This window comes from Somniosus microcephalus, chromosome 2, assembly GCF_052327205.1.
Source record: "Somniosus microcephalus isolate GS21.2 chromosome 2, FLI_Smic_1.0, whole genome shotgun sequence".
Taxonomy (NCBI): Eukaryota; Metazoa; Chordata; class Chondrichthyes; order Squaliformes; family Somniosidae; genus Somniosus; species Somniosus microcephalus.
Window position 1 is genome coordinate 280,430,707 of NC_140988.1, and position 8,483 is coordinate 280,439,189.

Sequence of the window (8,483 nt, forward strand, 5' to 3'; positions counted from 1 at the left end):
TAGGATGTAGATTATCAGGCCCTGGGGATTTATCGGCCTTCAATCCCATCAATTTCCCTAACACCATTTCCCTACAAATACTGATTTCTTTCAGTTCCTCCCTTTCATCAGACCCTATGTTCCCCGACATCTCTGGGAGGTTATTTGTGTCCTCCTTTGTGAAGACAGAACCAAAATATGTATTTAATTGGTCTGCCAGTTCTTTGTTCCCCATTATAAATTCCCCTGATTCTGACTACAAGGGACCTACGCTTGACTTCACCAATCTTTTTCTCTTCACATATCTATAAAAGCTTTTACAGTCAGTTTTTATGTTCCCTGAAGGCTTACTTTCATATTCTATTTTCCATTTCTTAATTAATTCCTTTGTCCTCCTTTGTTGAATCCTAAACTGCTCCCAATCCTCAGGTTTACTGCTTTTTCTGGCCAATTTATATGTCCTCTCCTTGGATCTTATGCTATCCCTAATTTCCCTTGTTAGCCACGGTTGAGTCACCTTTTTGTTTTATTTTTATGCCAAACTGGGATGAACAAATTCTGTAGTTCATCCATGCAGTCTTTGAATGTTTGCCGTTTCCTATCGACCGTCAACCCTTTGAGTGACATTCCCCAATCAATCCTACCCAACTCGTGCCTCAGACCATCGTAGTTTCCTTTATTTAAATTTAGGACCCCAGTCTCTGAGTCGACTACTTCATTCTCCATCTTAATGAATAATTCGATCATATTATAATCGCTCCGACCCAAGGGGCCTCGTACAACAAGATTGCTAATTAATCCTTTCTCGTTACATAATACCCAGTCTAAGATGGCCTGATCTCTGGTTGGTTCCTTGACCTATTGGTCCAGGAAACCATCCCGTAAACACTCCAGGAATTCCTCCTCCACAGTATTGTTACTAATTTGGTTAGCCCAATCTATATGTAGATTAAAGTCACCCATGATGACTGCTGTGCCCTTATTGCACGCTTCTCTAATTTCCCTTTTAATGCCATCCCCAACCTCCGCATTACTGTTTGGAGGTCTATAAACCACTACCACTAACATTTTCTGCCCCATGGTATTTCTCAGTTCTACCCATACAGATTCCACATCATCAGTGCTAATATCCTTTCATACAATTGTGTTAATCTCTTCTTTAACCAGCAATGCTACCCCTCCTCCCTTTCCTTTTTTCCTATCTTTCCTGAATATTGAATACCCTTGGATGTTGAATTCCCAGCCTTGGCCACCCTGGAGCCATGTTTCCATAATCCCAATCAAATCGTATTCGTTTACCTCTATTTGCACAGCTAATTCATCCACCTTATTACGAATGCTCCTCGCATTAAGACACAAAGCCTTCAGGCTTGTTTTTTAACGCTCTTAGACCTATTAGAATTATTATTTACTGTGGCCATGTTTGATTTAAACCGTTGATTCTCTGACTGCCACTTTTGTTTTTCTCCTTCCTAGTAAAAAGTGAGAGTTACTGAAAATATGCCTGCTGTTCTTTTCTCCTTTCTACCCAATGATAGCATTATTATCATCAAACACTGAGATGAGAATTAAAGAGTATTGCAAAACCAGCAAAATAGAACATCATTTTTTAGTGATAGTTGCATTGACATCCAAATCTGACCAAAAATTAAACTTCTGTAAATAAATGAATGTGAATCTGGTTTTAATTCCTTTTGATCAAATACTTATCCATAAGTGGACATTTGTGTCCCTTGTCAGTGGAATGGACAAAACTCATCTTTAGAAATGTATACATTTCTACTAATCTATTATTACTGACTAGCTGGAGTGCCCGGCGGTGCCGAGGGTTTTTTGAGGGCATGTTGTTATGAAAAAAGTAGAAATAATTTTTTATATATATAAATGAGTTTGTCTGTCTGTCTGTCTGTGTGGGAAGGAGAGAGAGAGAGGGGGAAAGAGAGAGAGTGAGGGAAAGAGAGAGGGGGGAAGGAGAGAGAGAGAAAAGGGGAAGGAGAGAGAGAGAGGGGGGAGGAGAGAGAGAGGGGGAGGAGAGAGAGGGGGAGAGGAGAGAGGGGGGGAGAGGAGAGAGAGGGGAGAGGAGAGAGGGAGGGGGAGGAGAGAGAGTGGGGGGAGAGAGAGGGGGGGTGGGAGGAGAGAGGGGGGAGGAGAGGGGGGGAGGAGAGAGAGGGGGTAGGAGAGAGAGGGGGAGGAGAGGGAGAGAGAGAGGGGGGTGGTAGGAGAGAGGGGGGGTGGAGGAGAGAGGGGGGGTGGGAGGAGAGAGAGGGGGTGGGAGGAGAGAGGGGAGGATGGGAGGAGAGAGGGGGTGGGAGGAGAGAGAGGGGGTGGGAGGAGAGAGAGGGGGGGTGGGAGGAGAGAGGGAGAGGCCTTGGTAACCTAGAGCCCCCGTGCGGGCGACGCCACCGCTGACCTGCACGGGTTCGGTCGGGCTCTCGGGCCGTGCGGGTGACGCCGAGAGAGGCCCGGGCCCGGTTGCCGGGGTAACTCTCCTCCCCTCCCCCCACTCCTGAGCGGTTACAGGCTGTGAGAGGGGCCCGGGCCCGGTTGCCGGGGAAAACCTTCTTCCCCGCCCTCCTGAGCGGCTACAGGCTGTGAGAGAGGCCCGGGCCAGGTTGCCGGGGAAACTTTCTTCCCCCCCTCCTGAGCGGCTACAGGCTGTGAGAGAGGCCCGGGCCCGGTTGCCGGGGTAACCCTCCAAGGTTGCGGCGCCCGGCGGAGGCAGCGAGTCAAGAGCAAAAAAGAGGGTGAAAGCTAGGAAAATGAATGAGCTTAGAAAAAATATTTACAAATTAATTTACTTTTTTTAAAAACTATTTAATTGTGTTGAAAGTGGGAAAAATAAACACACAGAAATTCGGAAAAATAAATCAATAGTTAGGAATCAAGATCGCGGCCACTCACCTCAGCTCAGAAGGATTAGGCCCACCCACATACGCAATGAAATGCCCCCCATGATGCACCGATTGGTCAACCATCAGGTCACTCAACTGTAGGATTGGTCAACCATCACGTCACTCAACGCTATCCCCTGTAGGATGGCCCGCCCACACACACAATCAACCCCCCCCCCCCATGATGCACCGATTGGTCAACCATCACGTCACTCAATGCTATCCCCTGTACGATTGGTCAACCATCACGTCACTCAACGCTATCCCCTGTACGATTGGTCAACCATCACATCACTCAACGCTAATGAGCGGAGTTGTCAATTTTTTGAATGTTTTTTGTATACTGTCCGAACAATTTTTGTCTGACCAAAAAGTAAATATGCCTATGACACTTCCATAATCATAAGCTTTCTTTTGATATAGATTGGGAGAAGGGGAAGTGCAAAGAGATCTGGGTGTTCTTGTGTACCAGTCGCTGAAGGTAAGCATGCAGGTGCAGCAGGCGGTTAAGAAGGCAAATGGTATGTTGGCCTTCGTAGCAAGAGGGTTCGACTACAGGAACAAGGATGTCTTGCTGCAGTTGTACAGGGCCTTGGTGAGACCGCACCTTGAGTATTGTGTGCAGTTTTGGTCGCCTTACCTGAGGAAGGGACGTTCTTGCCATGGAAGGAGTGCAGCGAAGATTCACCAGGCTGATACCTGGGATGGCAGGAAAGACGTATGAGGAGAGATTGTGTCGATTGGGCTTATACTCACTGGAGTTTAGAAGATTGAGGGGGGATCTCATCGAAACCTATAAAATTCTGTCAGGCCTGGACAGACTAGATGCAGGAAGGATGTTTCTGATGGCCGGGGAGTCCAGAACCAGGGGTCATAGTCTAAGGATAAGGGGTAAGCCATTTAGGACTGAAATGAGGAGGAATTTCTTCACCCAGAGAGTGGTGAACCCGTGGAACTCTCTGCCACAGAAGGCGGTGGAGGCCAGTTCATTAAATATATTCAAGAAAGAGTTGGATATATTTCTTAAGGCTAAAGGGATCAAGGGATATGGGGAGAAGGCAGGGACAGGGTACTGAATTTGGATGATCAGCCATGATCTCATTGAATGGCGGAGCAGGCTCGAAGGGCCGAATGGCCTACTCCTGCTCCTATCTTCTATGTTTCTATGACATATGTGTAGGTACGCTGTATAACTTTTGAGTATATAGAGGACAGACAGACAGACAGATGAACCGCTTTATATATATACTAGCTGGGGGAGCCCGGCGGTGCCGAGGCTTTCTCGAGGGCATGTTGTTGTTGGAAGAGAGAGAGGGAGCGACTGGGGGGAAGAGAGAGAGGGAAGGAGAGAGAGAGAGAGGGAAGGAGAGAGAGAGAGAGGGAAGGAGAGAGAGGGAAGGAGAGAGAGAGAGAGAGAGAGAGGGGGGGAAGGAGAGAGAGAGAGATGGAAGGAAAGAGAGAGAGAGATGGAAGGAAAGAGAGAGAGAGATGGAAGGAGAGACGGAAGGAGAGAGAGGGAAGGAGAAAGAGAGGGAAGGAGAGAGAGAGACAGAGAGAGAGAGGGAAGGAGAGAGAGATTGGGAGTGTGAGAGAGAGAGAGATTGGGAGTGAGAGAGAGAGAGATTGGGAGTGTGAGAGAGATTGGGAGTGAGAGAGAGATTGGGAGTGAGAGAGAGATTGGGAGTGAGAGAGAGATTGGGAGTGTGAGAGAGAGAGAGAGATTGGGAGTGTGAGAGAGAGAGACTGGGCGTGTGAGAGAGAGAGATTGTGTGTGTGAGAGAGAGAGAGATTGGGAGTGTGAGAGAGATTGGGAGTGTGAGAGAGAGAGATTGGGAGTGTGAGAGAGAGAGATTGGGAGTGTGAGAGAGAGAGAGTGAGAGAGAGACTGGGAGTGTGAGAGAGAGAGATTGGGAGTGAGAGAGAGAGACTGGGCGTGTGAGAGAGAGAGATTGGGAGTGTGAGAGAGAGAGATTGGGAGTGTGTGAGAGAGAGAGATTGGGAGTGTGAGAGAGAGAGAGATTGGGAGTGTGAGAGAGAGAGATTGGGAGTGTGAGAGAGAGAGAGATTGGGAGTGTGAGAGAGAGAGATTGGGAGTGTGAGAGAGAGATTGGGAGTGTGAGAGAGAGAGAGAGATTGGGAGTGTGAGAGAGAGAGAGATTGGGAGTGTGAGAGAGAGAGAGAGATTGGGAGTGTGAGAGAGAGATTGGGAGTGAGAGAGAGATTGGGAGTGTGAGAGAGAGAGATTGGGAGTGTGAGAGATAGAGATTGGGAGTGTGAGAGAGAGAGACTGGGAGTGTGAGAGAGAGAGATTGGGAGTGAGAGAGAGAATATAAACTGGCAGACTACCTCACGACCATCAGAGACACAAAACAGAGACAGACCCTCACCAGGTACAGACTAAGCGACCACCAACTGGAAATTGAAAAAGGCAGATACAAGAAATCCTGGCAGCCTAGAGAGAATAGAATATGCGATCAATGTCTAGCCGGCGAGGTTGAAACAGAAATGCATTTCCTCCTAAAATGCGAAAAATTCAACACATCAAGAAACATATTATTCAACAAGCTAAGCCAAACAACCCCAGATTTCAAGGAATTGGATGACCTGTCAAAATTGAGATTAGTCCTGGGAGAAGGAGACAGACCATACCTTGGGGCCAAATATGTAACAACATGTCACAACCTGAGGACTGTTTAAAATTAAGACTGTTTAAAATTAATATTGAACGTACCAAATGAAGTAGAAAGACTGTTTAAAATTAATATTGTTTAAAAGTAATATTGTATGTACCCAACAAATGTCAAATCGATTGACACCGACAGAATGTTGGAAAACTGTACCTTTTTGCTATGTAAGCTTTGGCAATATGGTTCTCTGTAAACTTTCATGCCAATAAAGCATTTGAATTGAATTGAATTGACTGGGAGTGAGAGAGAGAGAGATTGGGAATGTGAGAGAGAGAGAGATTGGGAGTGTCAGAGAGAGAGATTGGGAGTGAGAGAGAGAGAGAGATTGGGAGTGTGTGAGAGAGAGATTGGGAGTGTGAGAGAGAGAGAGATTGGGAGTGAGAGAGAGAGAGATTGGGAGTGTGAGAGAGAGAGATTGGGAGTGTGAGAGAGAGAGACTGGGGAGAGAGAATGGGGAGATAGAGAGAGAGAGAGAGAGAGATTGGGAGTGAGAGAGAGAGAGAATGGGGAGATAGAGAGAGAGAGATTGGGAGTGTGAGAGAGACTGGGGAGAGAGAGAGAGAGCGACTGAGGGGGAGAGAGAGAGCGACTGGGGAGATAGAGAGAGAGACAGGGGGGAGAGAGAGAGAGACTGAGGGGGGAGAGACAGAGCGACTGAGGGAGAGAGAGAGGGAGACTGGGGGAGAGAGAGAGAGATGGGGGAGAGAGAGAGAGAGAGAGATGGGGGAGAGAGACTTTTTCGAGGGCATGTTGTTGTTGGAAGAGAGCGAGTGGGGGGGGGAGAAGAGAGAGAGAGAGCAAGTGGGGGGGGCGGTGCAGAGGCTTTTTTGAGGGCATGTTGTTGTTGGAAGAGAGAGGGAGCGACTGGGGGGGAAGAGAGAGAACGACTGGGGGGGGGAAGCGAAAGAACGACTGGGGGGGAAGCGAGAGAGCGACTGGGGGGAGAGAGAGAGCGACTGGGGGGAAGAGAGAGAGCGACTGGGGGGGAAGAGAGAGAGCGACTGGGGGGGAAGAGAGAGAGCGACGGGGGGGAAGAGAGAGAGCGACGGGGGGGAAGAGAGAGAGCGACGGGGGGGGAAGAGAGAGAGCGACGGGGGGGAAAGAAAGAGAGCGACGGGGGGGGAAGAGAGAGAGCGACGGGGGGGAAGAGAGAGAGCGACTGGGGGGAAGAGAGAGAGCGACGGGGGGGAAGAGAGAGAGCGATGGGGGGGAAGAGAGAGAGCGACTGGGGGGGAAGAGAGAGAGCGACAGGGGGGGAAGAGAGAGAGCGACTGGGGGGGAAGAGAGAGAGTGACTGGGGGGGAAGAGAGAGAGCGACAGGGGGGGAAGAGAGAGAGCGACGGGGGGGGAAGAGAGAGAGCGACGGGGGGGGAAAGAGAGAGAGCGACGGGGGGGGAAGAGAGAGAGCGACGGGGGGAAGAGAGAGAGCGACTGGGGGAAGAGAGAGAGCGACGGGGGTGAAGAGAGAGAGCGACGGGGGGGGAAGAGAGAGAGCGACGGGGGGGAAGAGAGAGAGCGACGGGGGGGGAAGAGAGAGAGCGACGGGGGGGGAAGAGAGAGAGCGACGGGGGGGGGAAGAGAGAGAGCGACGGGGGGGAAGAGAGAGCCCGACGGGGGGGAAGAGAGAGAGCGACGGGGGGGAAGAGAGAGAGCGACGGGGGGGGAAGAGAGAGCGACAGGGGGAGAAGAGAGAGAGTGACGGGGGGGAAGAGAGAGAGCGACGGGGGGGAAGAGAGAGAGCGACGGGGGGGGAAGAGAGAGAGCGACGGGGGGGAAGAGAGAGAGCGACGGGGGGGGAAGAGAGAGAGCGACGGGGGGAAGAGAGAGAGCGACGGGGGGGAAGAGAGAGAGCGACGGGGGGGAAGAGAGAGAGCGCGACGGGGGGAAGAGAGAGAGCGCGACGGGGGGAAGAGAGAGAGCGCGACGGGGGGAGAGAGAGAGCGCGACGGGGGGAAAGAGAGAGAGCGCGCGACGGGGGGGGGAAGAGAGAGCGCGACTGGGGGGAAGAGAGAGAGCGACGGGGGGGAAGAGAGAGAGCGACGGGGGGGAAGAGAGAGAGCGACTGGGGGGGAAGAGAGAGAGCGACAGGGGGGGAAGAGAGAGAGCGACTGGGGGGGAAGAGAGAGAGTGACTGGGGGGGAAGAGAGAGAGCGACGGGGGGGGAAGAGAGAGTGCGACGGGGGGGGAAGAGAGAGAGCGACGGGGGGGGAAAGAGAGAGAGCGACGGGGGGGGAAGAGAGAGAGCGACGGGGGGAAGAGAGAGAGCGACTGGGGGGAAGAGAGAGAGCGACGGGGTGAAGAGAGAGAGCGACGGGGGGAAGAGAGAGAGCGACGGGGGGGGGAAGAGAGAGAGCGACGGGGGGGAAGAGAGAGCCCGACGGGGGGGAAGAGAGAGAGCGACGGGGGGGGAAGAGAGAGCGACAGGGGGAGAAGAGAGAGAGCGACGGGGGGGAAGAGAGAGAGCGACGGGGGGAAGAGAGAGAGCGACGGGGGGAAGAGAGAGAGCGACGGGGGGGAAGAGAGAGAGCGACGGGGGGGGAAGAGAGAGAGCGACGGGGGGGGAAGAGAGAGAGCGACGGGGGGAAGAGAGAGAGCGACGGGGGGGAAGAGAGAGAGCGCGACGGGGGGAAGAGAGAGAGCGCGACGGGGGGAAGAGAGAGAGCGCGATGGGGGGAGAGAGCGCGACGGGGGGAAAGAGAGAGAGCGCGCGACGGGGGGGGGAAGAGAGAGCGCGACGGGGGGGAAGAGAGAGAGCGCGACGGGGGGGAAGAGAGAGAGCGCGACGGGGGGGAAGAGAGAGAGCGCGACGGGGGGGGACGAGAGAGAGCGCGACGGGGGGGGAAGAGAGAGAGCGCGACGGGGGGGAAGAGAGAGAGCGCGGCGGGGGGGGGGGGAAGGTGGCCCGATGGACCCCTGCGAAGGAAGG